This window comes from Loxodonta africana, unplaced genomic scaffold (genome assembly GCF_030014295.1).
Source record: "Loxodonta africana isolate mLoxAfr1 unplaced genomic scaffold, mLoxAfr1.hap2 scaffold_31, whole genome shotgun sequence".
In the NCBI taxonomy this organism is placed as follows: Eukaryota; Metazoa; Chordata; class Mammalia; order Proboscidea; family Elephantidae; genus Loxodonta; species Loxodonta africana.
The window spans coordinates 671,344-690,948 of NW_026975029.1; the positions used below are offsets into that span (position 1 = coordinate 671,344).

At 37.9% G+C, this 19,605-nt stretch overlaps 1 long non-coding RNA gene across 1 annotated transcript in view; it reads left to right on the forward strand.

Moving 5' to 3' along the window:
• The window catches only part of LOC135229465 (uncharacterized), a 641,317-nt gene that overhangs the window by 258,141 nt on the left and 363,571 nt on the right, over positions 1-19,605 (forward strand). The gene's annotated exons all lie outside the window — the stretch shown is intronic.

The following is a 19,605-nucleotide window of genomic DNA, read 5'->3' on the forward strand; positions in this document are numbered from 1 at the left end:
GTACCATTCTTAAAATCGTTACTATCCTGGAGCCCATTGTCGCACCCACTGTGTCAATCTCTCTCTTTGAGGGTCTTCCTTTTTTTCCGCTGATCCTGTACTTTACCAAGCATGATGTCCTTCTCCAGGAACTGATCTTTCCTGACAACATGTCCAAAGTATGTAAGACACAGTCTCGCCATCCTTGCTTCTAAGGAGCATTCTGGTTGTACTTCTTCCAAGACAGATTTGTTCCTTCTCTTGGCAGTGCATTCAATATTCTTTGCCAACGCCACAATCCAAAGGCGTCAATTCTTTTTTGGTCTTCCTTATTCATTGTCCAGTTTTCACATGCATATTAGGCGATTGAAAACACAATGCCTTGGGTCAGGCACACCTTAGTCTTCAAGGTGACATATTTGCTTTTCAACACTTTAAAGAAGTCCTTTGCAGCAGATTTGCCCAATGCAATGTGTCTTTTGATTTCTTTCTTTTTTTTTTTTTAATTTTTGTTGTGCTTTAAGCGAAAGTTTACAAATCAAGTCAGTCTCTCACACAAAAACTTATATACACCTTGTTACATACTCCCAATTGCTCCTCCCCTAATGAGACAGCCTACTCCCTCCCTCCACTCTCTCTTTTCATGTCCATTCCTCCAGCTTCTAACCCTCTCTACCCTCTCCTCTTCCCTCCAGACAGGAGATGCCAACACAGTCTCAAGTGTCCACCTGATCCAAGAAGCTCACTCCTCACCAGCATCCCTCTCCAACCTATTGTCCAGTCCAATCCCTGTCTGAAGAGTTGGTTCCTGTCCTGGGCCAAGAGAAGGTCTGGGGGCCATGACCACCAGGGTCCTTCTAGTCTCAGTCAGACCATTAAGTCTGGTCTTTTTACGAGAATTTGGAGTCTGCATCCCACTGCTCTCCTGCTCCCTCAGGGGTTCTCTGTGTTCCCTGTCAGGGCAGTCATCAGTTGTAGCTGGGCACCATCTAGTTCTTCTGGTCTCAGGCTGATGTAGTCTCTGGTTTATGTGGCCCTTTCTGTCTCTTGGGCTCTTAATGACCTTGTGTCCTTGGTGTTCTACATTCTCCTTTGATCCAGGTGGACTGAGACCAATTGATGCATCTTAGATGGCCGCTTGCTAGGGCCGAAGACTCCAGATGCCAATCTCCAAAGTGGGATGCAGAATGCTTTCTTAATAGATTTTATTATGCCAATTGACTTAGATGTCCCTTGAAACCATGGTCCCCAAACCCCTGCCCCGGCTACTCTGGCTTTCGAAGCGTTCAGTTTATTCAGGAAACTTCTTTGCTTTTGGTTTAGTCCAGTTGTGCTGACCTCCCCTGTATTGTGTGTTGTCTTTCCCATCACCTAAAGTAGTTCTTATCTACTACCTAAAGTAGTTCTTATCTACTACCTAATTAGTGAATATCCCTCTCCTTCCCTCCCTCTCTCCTTCCCTCCCTCCCATCTCTCTTAACCATCAAAGGATATTTTCTTCTCTGTTTAAACTATTTCTTAGTTCTTATAGTAGTGGTCTTATACAATACTTATTCTGTTGTAACTAATTTCACTCAACATAATGCCTTCCAGGTTCCTCCATGTTATGAAATGTTTCACAGATTCATCACTGTTCTTTATCAATGCGCAGTATTCTGTCATGTGAATATATCATAGTTTATTTATTCATTCATTCATTGATGGGCACCTTGGTTGCTTCCATCTTTTTGCTATTCTAAACAGTGCTGCAATGAACAGAAGGGTGCATATATCTATTCCTGTAAAAGTTCTTATTTCTCTAGGATATATTCCAAGGAGTGGGATTGCTGGATCTTATGGTAGTTCTATTTGTAGCTTTTTAAGAAAGCGCCAAATTGATTTCCAAAGTGGTTGTACCATTTTACATTCCCACCAACCGTGTGTAAGTGTTCCAATCTCTCCACAACTTCCCCAACATTTCTTGTTTTGTGTTTTTTGGATTAATGCCAGCCTTGTTGGAGTGAGATGAAACGTCATTGTAGTTTTGATCTGCATTTCTCTAATGGCTAACGACCATGAATATTTCCTCATGTATCTGTTAGCTACCTGAATGTCTTCTTTAGTGAGGTGTCTGTTCATATCTTTTGACAATTTTTTAATTGTGTTATTTGTCTTTTTGTAGTTGAATTTTTGCAGTATCATGTAGATTCTAGGGATCAGGCACTGATTGGAAATGTCATACCTAAAAACTTTTCCTCAGTCTAGGTAATCTTTTAACTCTTTTGGTGAAGTCTTTGGATGAGCATAGGTGTTTGATTTTTAGGAGCTCCCAGTTACCTGGTTTTTCTTCTGCATTATTAATAATGTTTCATATACTCTTTATGCCATGTATTAGGGCTCTGAACAGTGTCCCTATTTTTACTTCCATGATCTTTATCATTTTAGATTTTATATTTAGGTCTTTGATCCATTTTGAGTTTGTTTTTGTGCATGGGGTGAGGTATGGGTCTTGTTTGATTTTTTTGCAGATGGATATCCAGTTATGCCAGCATCATTTGTTTAAAAAACTGTCTTTTCCCTATTTAAATGTTTTGGTGCCTTAGTCAAATATCAACTGCTCATATGTGGATGGATTTATGTCTGGATTCTCAAATCTGTTCCAGTGGTCTATGAATCTGTTGTTGTAGGAGTACCAGGCTGTTTTGACTACTGTGGCAGTATAATATGTTCTAAAATCAGGTAGAGTGAGGCCTCCCACTTTATTCTTCTTTTCCAGTAATGCTTTACTTATCATTAAAAAATGTCATTGGACTCATTAGACATGGATTGGACTGGACAATGGATTGGAGAGAGAGATGATGAGGAGTGAGCTACTTGTATCAGGTGGACACCTGAGACTATGTTGGCATCTCCTGTTTGGAGGGAAGATGGGACGGTTAGAAGCTTACAAAATGGTCACCAAAAGAGAGACTGGAAGGAGGGAGCGGGCTGTCTCATTGTGTAGTAAGGCGGATATTATAAGTTTATATGTGAGAGACTGACTTGATTTGTAAACTTTCACTTAAAGCACAATACAAATTATTTTTAAAAAGTTGGAATTTGGCTCGGAATTGCATTAAATCTATAGATTGCCTTTGGTAGAATAGACATTTTTATAATGCTAAGTCTTCCTATCCATGAGCAACGTATGTTTTTCCACATAGGTAGGTCTCTTTGGGTTTCTTGCAGTAGTGTCTTCTAGTTTTCTATGTTTAGGTATTTTACATCTCTGGTAAGATGTATTCCTAAGTATTTTATCTTCTTCGGGGCTATTGTAAATGGTATTGATTTGGTGATTTCCTCTTCGATGTTCTTTTTTTGGTGTAGAGGAATCCAACTGATTTTTGTATGTTTGTCTTGTATCCTGATACTCTGCTGAACTCTTCTATTAGTTTCAGTAGTTTTCTGGAGGATTCCTTAGGGTTTTCTGTGTATAAGATCATGTCATCTGCAAATAGAGATACTTTTACTTTTTCCTTGCCAATCTGGATGCCCTTTATGTCTTTATCTAGCCTAATTGCTATGGGTAGGACCTCCAGCACAGTGTTCAATAAGAGTGGTGATAAAGGGCATCCTTGTCTGGTTCCCGTTCTCAAGGGGAATACTTTCAGGCTCTCTCCATTTAGGATGATGTTGGCTATCGGTTTTGTATCAATGCCCTTTATTATGTTGAGGAATTTTCCTTGTATTCCTATTTTGCTGAGAGTTTTTGTCATGAATGGTGTTGAACTTTGTCAAATGCCTTTTCTGCATCAATTGATGAAATCATGTGATTCTTGTCTTTTGTTTTATTTATATGATGGATTACATTAATGGTTTTTCTAATGTTGAAACATTCCTATATACGTGGTATGAATCCCACTTGGTCATGGTGAATTATTTTTTTTTGATATGTTGTTGAACTCTATTGGCTAGAGTTTTGTTGAGGATTTTGGCATTTAAGTTCATGAGGGATATAGGTCTGTAATTTTTTGTGTGTGTGTGATGTCTTTACGTGGTTTTGGTATCAGGGATATGGTGGCTTCATAGAATGAGTTTGGGAGTATTCTGTCCTTTTCTGTTCTCTGAAATACCTGTAGTAGTAGTGGTGTTATCCCTTCTCTGAAAGTTTGGTAGAACTCTTCAGTGAAACTGTCCGGGCCGGAGCTTTTTTTTGGGGGGGGGGCAGTTTTTTGATTACCCTTTTCGCTTCGTCTTTTGTTATGGCTCTATTTAGTTGTACTACCTCTGTTTGTGTTAGTTTAAGTAGGTAATGTGTTTCTAGGAATTCATCCATTTCTTCTAGGTTTTCAAATTGTTAGAGTACAATTTTTCAGAGTAATCTGATATGATTCTTTTAATTTCAGTTGGGTGTGTTGTAATATCGCCCATCTCATTTCTTATTCGGGTTATTTGGTTCCTCTCCTGTTTTTCTTTTGTCAGTTTGGCCAGTAGTTTATCAATTTTGTTGATTTTTTTCAAAAAAACTAGCTTTTGGTCTTATTAATTCTTTCAATTGTTTTTCTGTTTTCTATTTCATTTAGTTCTGCTCTAATTTTTATTATTTGTTTTCTTCTAGTCTCTGTGAGTTTTTTTTTGTTGCTCTGTTTCTATTTCTTCAAGTTGTAGAGATAATTCTTTCATTTTGGCCATTTTTTCTTTTTGTATGTGTGCATTTATTGATATAAATTGGCCTCTGAGCACCGCTTTTGCTGTGTCCCAAAGGTTCTGTTAGGAAGTGTTTTCATCTTATTGGATTCTATGAATTTCTTTATTCCATCCTTATTTTTTTTTTTTAATGTCTTCTATAATCCAATCTTTTTTGAGCAGGGTATTGTTTAGTTAGTGTTTGATTTCTTTTTCCTGCTTTTCCTGTTATTGATTTCCACTTTTATGGCCTTCTGGTCAGAGAAAATGCTTTGTAATATTTCAGTGTTTTGGATTCTGCTAAGGCTTGCTTTACGACCTAATATGTGGTCTATTCTAGAGAATGTTCCATGTGCACTAGAAAAGAAAGTTTAGTTGGTTGCTGTTGGGTGGAGTGTTCTGTATATGTCTATGAGGTCATGTTAGTTGATTGTGGCATTTAGATCTTCTGTGTCTTTACTGAGCTTCTTTCTGGATATCCTGTTCTTCAGCGAAAGTGGTGTGTTGAAGTATCCCAGTATTATTGTGGAGCTATCTATCTCACTATTCAATGCTGATAGAGTTTGTTTTATGTATCTTGCAGCCCTGTCATTGGGTGTGTAAATATTTAATATGGTTATAGCTTCTTGGTGTATTGTCCCTTTAATCATTATATAGTGTCCTTCCTTATCTTTTCTGATGGATTTAACTTTAAAGCCTATTTTGTCAGAAATTAATATTGCTACTCCTGCTCTTTTTTGCTTATTGTTTGCTTGATATATTTTTTCCATCCTTTGAGTTTTAGTTTGTGTCTCTAAGTCTAAGGTGTGTCTCTTGTAGGCAGCATATAGACAGATCGTGTTTCTTTATCCAGTCTGAGACTCTCTGACTCTTTATTGGTGCATTTAGTCCATTTACATTCAGAGTAATTATGGATAGGTGTGAATTTAGTGCTATCATTTTGATGTCTTTTTTTGTGTATTGACAGTTTCTTTTTCCCACTTGATTTTATGTGCTGAGTAGATTTTCTTTATATATTGTCCTTTCCTCATATCTGTTGTTGTTGATTTTGTTTCTGCTGAGTCTCTATTTTTTTTTTTTTTTAATGAGTAGGGTAGCTTGTCTCCTTTGTGGTTACCTTATTATTTACCCCTATTTTGCTAAATTTAAATGTAACTTTTATTTCTTTGTATTGCCGTATTTTCCACTCCATATGGAAGGTGTATGATAACATTTCTTACTCCCTCTTTATTATTCTAATGTTGTCTTCTTTTCTATGATAACATTGCTGTTACCCTGTTTTGAGGGTTTTTTTTTTTTTTTAATAATCTTGCTTTGTTTTTTTGGATTTCCCTATTTGTGTTGACTTCTGGTTGCTCTGCCCAGTGTTCTAGTCTTGGGTTGATACCTGATATTATCAATTTTCTAGCCAAAGAACTCCCTTTAGTGTTTCTTGTAGTTTTGCGTTGGTTTTTATGAATTCTCTAAACTTCTGTTTACCTGGAAATGTCTTAATTTCACCTTTCTATTTGAGAGACATTTTTGCTGGATATATGATTCTTGGCTGGCAATTTTTTCCTTCAACTTTTTATATGTCATCCCATTGCCTTCTTGCCTGTGTGGTTTCTAGTAGTCCAAGCTTATTCTTATTGGCTCTCCTTTCTAGGTGACTTTTCCTTTATCCCTAGCTGCTCTTAAAATTCTTTCTTTATCTTTGGTTTTGGCAAGTTCAAGTATAATCTGTCTTGGAGACTTTCTTTTGACATCTGCCTCATGTTCAGTTAGACGAGTATCTTGGATAGATATTTTCTCCTCTTTCATGATATCAGGGAAGTTTTCTGCTAAAAAATCTTCAACAATTTTCTCTGTATTTTGTGTTATCCCTCCCTGTTCTGATACTCCAATCATTCGTAGGTTATTTCCCTTGATACAGTCTGCCATGATTCTTAAGCTTTCTTCATTTTTAAAAAATTCTTTTATCTGATTTTTCTTCAAACATATGACTGCCAAGTGCTTTATCTTCAAGTTCAGAAATTCTGCCTTCCATTTGCTCAAATCTGCTTCTCTGGCTTTCTATTGAGTTGTCTATTTCTTTATTTTTATTGTTAATTTTCTGAATTTCTGATTGCTGTCTGTCTATGGATTTTTCCAGCTTATGAAATTTTTCATTATGTTCCTGAATAATCTTTTTAATTTTTTCATTTGCTTTATCTGTATGTTCCTTGGCTTGTTCTGCACATTGCCTTATTTCCTTCTTGATGTCTTGAAAGGTTCTGCATATTAATGTTTTGTTTTCTGCCTCTGGTAATTCCAGGAATGCACTTTCATCTAGAAGATCCCTTGATTCTTTGTTTCGAGAGTTTGTTGAGGTAATTATGGTCTGTTTCTTTATGTGACTTGAAATTGACTGTTTTTTTTTTTTTTTTGAGCCATCTATAAGTTATTGCATTAGTTTATTTTATGTTTGCTTACTGTGTCATAGCTTCTTGCTTTGTTTTGTTTTGATATGCCCAGATGGTTGCTTGAGTGAGCTAACTTGATTATTTTCACTTTTGGAGCTCAGATGTCCTCTCACCAGATGGTTAGAGCTGTTATCAGGTAGATCAGTCTAGGAGTGCATTCAGTTTTCTTGTATGAATTCCGCTCAGGTGTCTAGGTAGCTGATCATCAAGTGTGTGGTGCAGGCTGTGTCCCACACCCTTAGAGGGGCAGGGGTGATTGTTGCAGGTACCTGTATCTGGTTGTAGCAGATGGTCATACTCTGAACAAGGCAGGGGGCTGAGAATCATCCCCCAAGTGTCTCTGAGGAAAGTGTGCCCCTATTCCCTAGAGTGTACAGTTGGGTGGGTTCTTCAGACGGACCATGGGCACCCAATATTTTTGGTTGTAAGGACTGAGAAGTACCAGTTATCCTCGGATCCCTTTGGCGGGTGGCTGGGTGACCTGAGTGGAGCCATCTGTCTTTAGGCCCCTGATATGGGTAGGTGAGGACCCTGTTTAATAGGCAAAGCAATGTCAAACATCAAACACCCACCTCTCCACCACACAGCTGAAATAGTTGGTGTTTGCCAACAGGGGCCTATTCTCCTGAAATAGGCCCAGACAGGTCCATGCAGAGGGGAAAGGTTGTTAAAGTCCACAGACCGTTTATGTCTGATCAGGAGCTGCTTCTGTCCTGAGCTTCCCCAGTTAATGGAGGTGGTAAATTATGTTTTTCCCCAATTGCAAATTTATTCCTTCTCAAAGCCCATGAGGATAGGTCTAGGCTCTCAACAGGACCTATCTCAGGCCCAGGGAAGTCAGCCACTGAAGCCATCTTGGGAGTAGGGGGGGCGGGGGGGGCAGAGTGGGGGGTGCAGTGAAATATATGCAGGTAATTAGCTTTTGCTGAGAGCGCCATTCTTCTCTGGTTCCAGAGGTCTGAGTAGGCTGTATGGCTGGCTGCTTCTCCCTGAGGAAACTGTGGCTGAACACTAGTACCAACCCGCCACTGCAGCTCCTGGGAATGGGGCCTAAGGGCTCCCCATGATTCAGGTCTGGTAACTCCTCTCCACTTCTGAACCATCTCTTCCTCCCCCTGCCCCTCAGTTCTTTTTCTAAGCTTGCCTTTGATACTCAGGGCTCCTAGCTTGTCATAAATATACTTGTTTCACTTGTTTTTTTCAGGTGTTTGTTGTAAAGAGAGCTCGCTGGAAGCGCCTGTCTATTCTGCCACCTTGGCTCTGCCTCTGGAAATAGCATCTTTTGATTTCTTGATTGCTGCTACTATGGTATTGATTGTGGATCCAAGTAAAATGAAATCCTTGACAACTTCAATCTTTTCTCTGTTTATCGTGGTTTGGCTTATTGGTCCAGTTGTGAGGATTTTTGTTTTTTTGTGTTGAAGTGTAATCCATAATGAAGGCTGTAGTCTTTGATTTTCCTCAGTAAATGCTTCAAATCCTCTTCACTTCCAGCAAGCAAGGTTGTGTCATCTGCATAATGCAGGCTGTAATGAGTCTTCCTCCAATTCTGATACCTCATTCTTCTTCATACAGTCCAGTTCCTCAGATTATTTGCTCAGCATAGAGATTGAATAGGTATGGTGAAAGGACACAACCCTGACATTCATCTTTCTTCACGGTAAACTACTCAGTCTCCCCATGTTCTGTCTGAACAATTGCCTCTTGATCCATGTACAGATTCCTGATAACACAATTATGTGTTCTGGAATTCCCATTCTTCACAATGTTATCCATAATTTGTTATGATCCACACATAGTCGAATGCCTTTGCATAGCCAGTAAAACACAAGTAAACATCCTTCTGGTATTGTCTGCTTTTAGCCAGGATCCATCTGACATCAGCAATGATATCCCTGGTTCCACTCCCTCTTCTGAATCTGGCTTGAATTTTTTGCAGTTCTCTGTTGTTATACTGATATTCAAATCTATTAATGTCCCGTTTATCTTACCATTAATAAGGACCAGTTATAAAAATATATAAATGGTCACCTAATGGTATTAAAAATATGATATTCAAGTCAGCTATTATAGGGACATCTTTGGTTTAGGGTCTGTCAAAACCAATATGCCTATTGTTCATAGGAGACACCTGTGATATCTCACTGGTTTCTAGTCATGCTTGTAGAGCAAGTCAAAATTTCACCCAAGCTCCTGTCAGTATTAATTATATAAAATACATATGGGTTGGGACGGGTGTATATCATCACCATTATCATCAGCAGCAGCACTTTTTTTGCATTATCACTAAATCAGTTAAAATTTGTGTTAACTGGGTTAAAAAAAAAAAAAATCCTGAGTTCAAACTTGTATAATAATTACAGGTGCATGAACCCCTTCTAGAATAAATAAACAGTTGACCTAATTAGACAACATCTGGTTTAATTCATGCTCCAGAAATAATCACGACAAATGGGATTACTGTTATTGGTGAAATGGTTGGGTTATATCCTTGGAACTGGGCTTGAACTCTATCCTAGTTGATTGACAATCCACAAGTTTCATTGACTTAAAATGTGGGGATATTTCTCATTTATAATACCTCTTGGGTGTGAGTCAAGTGCAAATCTGCTCTGTATTATCATCTTTCCTATTTCATTTCTGGTTAGCAGCTCTTATGTTAGTCACTATCCTGGCAAATGCATAGGAATATGGATGGAACCAGGTAAATGGCACTTAATTCTTCTGTTTGAATGTGGAATCTTTCACTTCATTCGTATTCCATTTGCCCAGCAAGTCATATGGCAAATCCTGATGTGGAAGAGATGAGAAATACCCCGCTACTCAGGATGCACCAAGGATAACCCTTTCCCTTGTTTCTAGGTATAGTGAATTAATCATATACTTCATATACCATTAGGTCTGTATTTGGCTTCCATATCATGTTCCTATATTAGTCATGGAATCGACTCGAAGGCACTGGGTTGGGATATTAGTCAGAATTTTACTACAATAATGATGCATAAAAGACAACCACAAAATCTTAGTGACATGTAATAAAAAGTATTTCATGCAACTCTACAGATCAGCTGGGTTTTGAGTTCAGGTTGTTTCCATGCATCTCTTAATTTCCTTGGACAAGTTGAAGGGGCGGCAGACACTTGAGGCAAGTTCATCTCATGGTAGAACTTCAAGCTTTCAGAGGAGAAGTCTCTTACAGACTAGGCTGGGAAACACCACACTCACACTCATATCCACATTCCATTAACCAAGTAACATGGCCAAGACTAGTGTCAATGGGTCAGGAAATATACTCCTCCCATGGAGACAGTGTAGGTCTGTGGGGGGGGGGCAAGCAGGGGAATAATGTCAATATTTGGTGACTAATAATCTAATCTACACAAGTTGCATTCACTCATCCAAGAAATACTTTCTGGACACAAATATTTTTTTCAGATACCAAAGCAGGATGTCAAAGTATATGCATTCTAGTTGTTGTTAGCTGCCATCAAGTTGGTTCCGAGTTACGGTGACTTTATGCATAATAAAATGAAAGATTGCCATGTCCTGTAACATCTTCATGATCTTTGGTATTTTGAGTCCATTGTTGCAGCTATTGGGTTATTCCGTCTCACTGAGGGTTTCCCCCATTTTGGTTGGCTCTCTACTTTACCAAACATGGTACCTTTTCCTAGCAATTGGTTTTTCCTGATGACATGTCCAAAGTAAGCAATTTGAAGTCTCACCAGCTGTCATGGATTGAATTGTGTCCCCCCCCCCCAAAATATCTGTCAACTTGCCTAGGTCATGATTCCCTTGTCCGATTCTATGATTGCCTATCATTTTACGATCTGATGTGGTTTCGCTAAGTGTTGTACACCCTATCACTATGATGTAATAAAATGTATTAGCAGAAGTTATGTTGATGAAATCTATAAGATCAGGTAGTGTCTTAAGTGGATCTCTTTTGAGATACAAAAGAGAGAAGTGAGAAGAGAGACATGGGGGCCTCATACCACCAAGAAAGGAGTGCTGGAGCAGAGCATGTCCTTTGGGTCTGAGATTCCTGCACTGAGATGCTCCCAGACCAAGGGAAGATTGATGACAAGGGCATTCCTCCAGAGCAGACAGAGAGAGAAAGCCTTCCCCTGGAGCCGACGACCTGAATTTGGACTTGTAGCCTACTAGACAGTGACAGAATAAATTTTTCTTTGTTAAAGCCATCCTCCTGTGGTATTTCTGATATAGCAGCATTAGATGACTAAAACACCGTCCTAATTTCTAAGGTACATTTTGGTTGTATTTCTTCTAAGACTGCATGAGTAAACATTCATTCTATTGGGAGTCTATGGTATATTCAATATTCTTCATCAACACTGGAGTTTGCATGCATCAATTCTTTTTCTAGTAGTAGACAGAAATAGATACACATAATTACATATATAGTTAGATGGTGCCTTGCTCTCTGAAGAAAAATTAAAAAAGTAGGGTAAAGGACAAAATAGTAACTGGTTCAGGGATGAAGTCTCTCTATCATTTCTAGAAGCAGACTGCTCAAAGCAAATGAACTGGCTAAAGCCCTAAAATAAGAGATGAGTTAGTATCCAAAGAAGAAACCTCAGCAAAATATAGCTGTAATACAATGAAAGAGCCCAGTGATGTAATAGGAATTGAGGAGCACACAACAATGGAGGCCAGATGGAGTTGGGCCTTGAGTTTAATTTTAAAAGCTTTCCATTCAACTCAGGTTTTTGTAAAATTGAATAGAACCGTAATAAAATCTAACATACTTTAAATGGATTATTCCATGTGCTTTATGGTACAAAGATGGGCACAGTAAGACAATTTAGATAGATATTACAAAAGTACAGGTGAGTAAGTATGATGACTTGAACCATCAAGTATGGAAAATAGCAAAAGTAGCAAAATCCTGAAGACAATGAGCAAATGCTGAACAATGCATTCTTTGAGAGAACAGTGGAGTCAGGGATGCTACTAAAGCTTTGGTTGAATAAAGGCATCATTTATTGATAGGATGAAGATTGAGCAGGAAAATATCTTGGAGAGCCTAATCAACCTTTCAACTTCAAATACGTCAACTTTGAATACTTAACATATATCCTCATGGAGAGATTAACTTGGAAGTTGATATTCAACCATAGATTTCAGGGAAGAGATTCTATTTGGAGATATAAATTTGGTAGTTGTAAACATAGAGATAGAAATTAAACAATGACATAAACGATTTAGTCAAATGAGAAGTCTGTTTATTTAAATAAGGACACAGCACTGTTCATTTATTACAAAATGTCAGGTATCTGGTAGGGGCTGTTACTTATTTTTTAGTACTACTCTAGCTACTATTGGGCCTTTACATACCTACGTAAGTTTTAGAATTAGTTTGTCATTTTCTTTACAAATTTTGTTGTGATTTTTATTAGATTTGCATAGAATATATAAACAGTATTGATGGAATTTAGTCTTCTTAACCATTAACTTTCTATATCTCAAGAATTATTGAGATCTACCTTCATGTCAATATTATAATTTTATCCGTGAAATCCTTGAGTGGATATGTGTGTTCATGAGTGTAGGAGTGTGTGCATGCATGTGTGTGTTCATATACACGCGTGTAAGTCTGTTCACAGATATACATTAACAAAATATAATCAATAAAATACAAAAAAAAACACTGAATAGAAAATACCTAAACTAGAAAGCTACTGAACCATTAAAATCCAAAGCAAATCACTGTCATATAATTTTTATGTTACTTTTATCAAAATAGCAAGAAACTTGCAATTCTTATACTTTGTAATATATTGCAGACACAGGGCATAGTGAGGGTAAGGAGTTTCCAGGGGCAATCTCTAAGTTCAGTCTTTCCCTATCCCAAATTTCAAGATGAATAGATGTTGATGAGTCAGCAGAAATGTCTTCCCCCTCTTGTCTGGCTTTCATATTTGTGGTGCCTAAAAGTATTCTGTACCTTGTCTGCTGCACCCTTGGACTTGGACCCTGGGGCATCTGCCCTCCTCTGCTCCCCTTTTGCGATGCTTCTGTTTAGACAATGGAGAATATAAAATAGAACAAAACCGTGTGATTAATAATAATCATAAGAATTCTAGTTGCATGACCAAGAACAAGTTACTTAACCTCTCTGAGCCTCAATTTTGTCATCTGTACAATGGCAGTAACAACAGTAACAGATTCAATAGAAGTAATAGGTTTTGACGTTGTGAGGATTAACTAGTTGCCATCCAACTGATTTCATCTCATGGCAAACCCATACTCTGTAGGGCTTTCAATTGCTGTGACCTTTTGGAGGTGGATCACTAGGTCTTTCTTCTGAGGTGCCTCTGGGCAGACTGAAGCCACAAATATTTTGGTTAACAGCAAAAAAAAAAAAAAAAAAATTTTTTTTTTTTTTTTAGTGCAACTAGGGACTCCCTGTGAAAGTTAAGTGACTTATTATAAACAAAATGTGTAGAACACTGCTTGGTATATTGTAGTTGCTACTTAATTGTTATCAGAAATTGTTATCAATATATCATGAATATTTATGGCATTATCACTGAAACATTTGATAAAAAGAAGAAAAATATAAAGTTGGACAAGCCTCACTTATGCATATTATTTAATACCATAAATCAAATCCCAGAAAATGAATGCTGTCAGTAGATAAAAAAGATACTGTATTTTAAACGTATATTTGTAATTACAAAATTCCTAAGATGGCCCTACAATAGGACCAGTACAATAATCCATTCATTAAAAAATATTAAGTAAGTGCATATTGTTTGTCAACTGCTGTTTCAGGTCCCATAGAAACAGAAGTAAACCATCAGACAAATCTCTGCCCATCAGAAACTTACATTCCAATGTAGAAATACACAAAAAATGCATATACAAATAGAGATACAGTAAAATTCAAAGTAATGCTAATGCTTACAAAATGAGCAAGGCATTGAAGTAGAATGTTAATTTATAGGTTAAATTAGTTGGTCAGCAAAGTCCTTTCTTAAGAGTGATATCTGAGCAGAGATCTGAAAGAAAGGGGAGAGACAACCAACAGGAAAATATGCAAAAAAAAGAAAAAAATGCTAGGAGAGAGAACCAACCCCAGTCCAAAGGCCTGGAGGCAATGAAACAAAACAAGGAGGATGCACAACAGAAATCAAGGGAGAGAGGGGTGCCCTGTAGTGAGGTGAGAGATATGTCCAAAAGACTATCATGGCAGCCTAAAGGACTTGGATTTATTTAAAATCTTTGAAAAGATTTGATCAGAGAGACATGTCACCTGAGTAATGTTTTAAGAACTTTCCCCTGGTTGTTGTCTGATTAGACTCTAGAGGGAAAAATTGAAGGTTGGGAGAGCAGTTAGGAGGCCCTTGCGGTGTCTGAGCAAGCTGTAATGGCAGCCAGGCCCAGGGTGTTGGCAAGGGAGTAATTTAGAAGTGGGCAGATATGGAATCTATTCTGAAGATACAACCAACAGAAAGTGTTGTATATAAGATGTTAGAGAAAAACCCTGACATCACATAAAAAAAGTGGGGGATAAATATTTTTGGTAAAAAATAATACAAATTCCCATAGAACACTAAATACAAACATACTAATTTTTTTTGATAGTCTAGAAGAGGCAGAAAAAAATCTGTAATATGATAAAATGCATACATAGTTTAAATGGAAAATAAAACACTGTTAATGTTTTCCATCAATGTTACAATCAAACATTAAGGATCAAATACTCAACATTTTTCTTGGAAATTGTAGACCTGGATATCATGGCAAACAACACTGGAACCAAAAATATCTTACCTTTGAAAAGCTAGCAAAAACGAATGGTATTTACGTATGATATAATCAACCTGAAACACTATTAGACTCAACTGAAAAATCATATGAACTAAAAAGAATGCTCAGAAAGTATAATTGGCACCCCATTAATATAGATAAAGTATAACCCTGAAGAGTTACAAATTTTATTTTCTCATAAATAAAAAATGCAACAAAATTTATACATTTCCTAAATCTAAATTATCAATTTAGATTTAGGAAATGTATTTTGTGATATTTATATAAAACATTTTTTCCTTGAACTCCACTTAAACCAAATGAAACCCATTGTTATTGAGTTGATTCCAACTTACAGCAACCCTATAAGAGAGATGTAACTACTCAGTAGGATATTCTTGCTGTACTTCTTCCAAGACAGATTTTTTTTCTCCTTTTGGCAGTCCACGGTACATTAAAAACTCTTCAGTAAAACCATTATTCAAAGGCACCAACTCTTCTTTGATCTTCCTTACTCCTTGTCCAGCTTTCACACACATATAAGGCAGTTGAAAACACCATGGCTTGGATCAGGCACTCCGTGGTCCTTAAAGTGACATCTTTGCTTTTTAACACTTTAAGGAAGTCTTTTGCAGCAGATTTGCCTAAAGTAACATGTCATTTGATTTCTTGAATGCTGCTTTGATTGTCACTCCAAGTAAAATGAAATCCTTGACAAGTTCAATATTTTCTCCTTTTATCATGACGTTTCTTAGTGGTCTGGTTGTGAGGATTTCTGTTCTCTTTATGTTGAGGTGTAATCTATAATGAAGGCTGTGGTTTTTGATCTTTATCACTAAGTACTTCAAGTCCTCTTCACTTTCAGTAAGCATCGTCTTGTCATCTGCATATCACAGGTTGTTAATGAGTCTTCCTCTAATCCTGATGCCAAATTCTTCTATACAGTCTGGCTTCTCAGGTTACTTGGTCAGCGTACAGATTGAAGAAGTATGGTGAAAAGATACAAACCTGATGCACATCTTTCTTAACTTTAAACCATGAAGTATCCCCTTGTTCTGTTGGAACGATTGCCTCTTGATCTATGTCCAAGTTTCTCATGAGCAAAATTAAGTGCTCTAAATTCCCATTCTTTGCTATGTTATCTGTAATTGGTTATGATCCACACAGTCTAATGTCTTTGCATAGTCAATAAAACACAGGTAAACATCTTTCTGGTATTCTCTGCTTTCAGCCAGGATCCATCTGACATCAGCAATGATATCCCTCATTCCATATCTTCTCCTGAATTCATCTTGAACTTCTGGCAGTTCCCTGTCAATACACTGCTACAACCACTTTTGAATGATCTTTAGCAAAATTTTGCTTGTATGTGATATTAATGATATTGTTCAAGAATTTCTGCATTTGATTGGACCTCCTTTCTTGGGAATAGGCATATATATTGGCTCTCTTCCAGTTGGTTGGCCAGGTAGCTCTCTTCCAAATTTCTTGGCATAGACAAGTGAGCACTTCCAGTGCTGCATTTGTTTGTTGAAACATCTCAGTTGGTATTCTATCAGTTCCTGGACCCTTGTTTTTTGCCATTCCTTTCAGCATAGCATGGACTTCTTCCTGCAGTACCATTGGATCTTGATCATATGCTACATCCTGAAATGTTGAACATTGGCCAATTAGTTTTGGTATAATGACTCTGCGTATTCCTTCCATCTTTCTCTCGATGTTTCCTGAGCTGTTCAATATTTTGCCCATAGAATCCTTCAATATTGCGACTTGCAGCTTGAATTTTTCTTCAGTTCTTTTGGCTTGAGAAATACTGAGAGTTTTCTTCCCTTTTGATTTTCTAGCTCCAGATCTTTGCACAGTTCATTATAATATTTTATTTTGTCTTTCAAGCTGCCCTTTGAATCTTCTGTTCAGCTCTTCTACTTCTTAATTTCTTCTATTCCCTTTAGCTACCGGATATTTTAGAGAAAGTTTCAAAGTCTCTTTTGACATCCATTTTGGTCTCTTCTTTCTTTCCTGTCTTTATGATACATATAAACCAAGTCATTGAGTCAATTTTGACAGAGTGGAACTGCCCCATAGGGTTTCCAAGGAGCACCTGGTGGATTCAAACTGCCGACCTTTTGACTGGCAGTCATAGCTCTTAACCACTATGCCACCATAGCACTCCTCAAATCAACATAAAAGTATAAAAATGAGCAAAATATATGTCAGGAGAGTCCAGTAGAAGATAAGAAGGCACTAATATATTCATGGAAATTTATCTAATTTCACTAAAAAATAAATTTAAATTAAAATGGCAGCTGGAATTCATCATTTTTCCAAATGGTTTATCAGCTATTGGAAGACTTAAAAATAGTAATAGAAATGGTCCAAGGGAAAGCAGGTGCCCTCAACCATTGTTGCAAATATGGATTGTGAAACTTTGTGATGATATATTTGCAGTTGTTTTCAATATTTATATTTATGCTAGAAATAATCCAAGTTAGGAATTCATAAAATGCAAATAAACAATTTTACATACTTTTCTTCATTACATTTTATAAGAGGATTTTTTGAATCAAAAAAAAAAAAAGGAAAGAATTCCCATGACTATGAATTTCCATCAGTCAGGCATGAGAACATAATGTCTACTTTGAAAGCATGAGGAAAACTTATGTTCTAACCTAGAAAAGTATCTATCAAATATAGCTAGACAAGAATGCATCAGATGCAGGCAGGGCCAAGATAGCGGAGTAGTCAGATGCTTCTGATAGTCCCTCTTACAACAAAGACCTGAAAAAACAAGTAAATTGATTATATATATGACAAGCTAGGAGCCCTGAACGTCAAAGGCAAAGTTAAGAAATTGGACTTAGCAACAGAGGGAGGGAGATATGGTTCAGAAGCAGCAAGAAGTTGCCGGACCTAACTCAGTGGGAACCAGCACCCCTCATCCCTGATCTGCTGGTGTGACTGCAGAAGGGCTGGCAGTAGCTTTCTGTGCACGGTTTCCCCAGCCACAGAGAGCCAGTGGCACAGAGTCTACTCATGCCTCCAGAATCAGAGAAGAACAGCGCTCTCGGCATAAGTGCTAGCATTTAATTCACTGCACAGATCAAATACCTCCCCTTTCAAAAGAACTCTCTCCCATTTATCTGATCCCTCACCCTCTGTCCCAGGCCCCCAAGCTGGCTTCAGTGACATTCGATTTCCCTGGGCCTGAGATAGGTCCTGGCATGCAACCAGAGCCATTGGAGAAGAAACAAATTAACAAACAGGGAAAAAATAATCTGATGGCTCTCCTAAGCTGGAAACTCAGGGCAGAAGCAGCTCCTCTCCAGGCACAAGTGGACCATAGACTTTGAATGGCTTTCACCCCTGCATAGAACTGTGTGGCCCATTTCAGGAGCTGGGTTCTTGTTACAGTGTAAGGGCGTGTGGCCTAAGGTCTGACTTTAACGGTTTCAGCTGTGCAGTGGTGAGGTGGGTTCTTGATGCTTGACACTGCTCTATTAAGCAGGGTCCTCACCTACCCAAATCAGGGGCCTGAGGACTGGTGGCTCCACCTGCACCACCTAGCCACCCATGTCAGGGGTACAAGGATAAGTGGTGTCTCACAGTCCTTACAGTTAAAAGTATCGGGTGTCAATGGTATGGCTGCAGAGCCCACCCACTTGTGCACTCTAGAGAACAGGGACATGTCTTCCTCACAAACACTCAGGGAAACGTTGTCAACCCCCTACCTTGCTCAGAGTGTGACCACCTGATGCAACAAGAGACCTGTGCATACACCAATCACCACTGCTCCTCAAAGACAGTAGGTGAGAGCCTACACCACACACTTGGTGACTAACTACCTGGAAATCTGAGCTGAATCCTTACAAGAAAACTGAATGGACTTCTAGGCTCATATATCTGATAACAGCTCTAGCCATCTGGTGACAGGACGTTAGAGCTTCAAAGGCTCCATTAATCAAACCAACTAATTTGAGCAGCCTATTAAGTATTTCAAAACAAAACAAAGCAAGAAGCTAGGACACAGTATGCAAACATACAGAGACAACAGTCAATATCAAATCACATAAAGAAGCAGACGATGATCATGTCAGCAAGCTTCCAAAGCAAAGAATTGAGGAATCTTCCAGATGAAGATATATTCCTAGAATTACCAGAGGTAGAATACAAAATAATAATATACAGAACTCTTCAAGATATCAGGAAAGAAAAAAAAGAGCTCAGGCAAAATGCAGAACAAGCCAAGGAACACACAGATAAAGCAGTTGAGGGAATTAAGAAGGTTATTCAAGAGAATAACGAAAAATTTAATAGGCTTCAAGAATCCTTAGAGACACAGCAGTCAGAAACTCAGAAGATCAACAATAAAATTTCAGAATTAGACAACTTAGTAGAAAGTCAAAGGAGCAGAATTCAGGAAAGTGAAGTCAGAATTAGTGAGACTGAAAATAAAATACTTGGCACCAATATATTCAAAGAAAAATCAGATGAAAGAATTTTAAGAAATGAAGAAACCCTAAGAATCATGTGGGACTCTATCAAGAGAAATAGCCTACAAGTAATCAGAGTACCAGAACAGGGAGGAAAAACAGAAAATACAGAGAAAATTGTGGAAAATTTGTTGGCAGAAAACCTCCCAGATATCATGAAAGACGAGATATCTTTCCAAGATGCTCATCTAACCCCACAGAAGGTAGATCTCAAGAGAAAGATATCAAGACATATTATAGTCGATCTTGCCAAAACCAAAGATAAAGAGAATTTT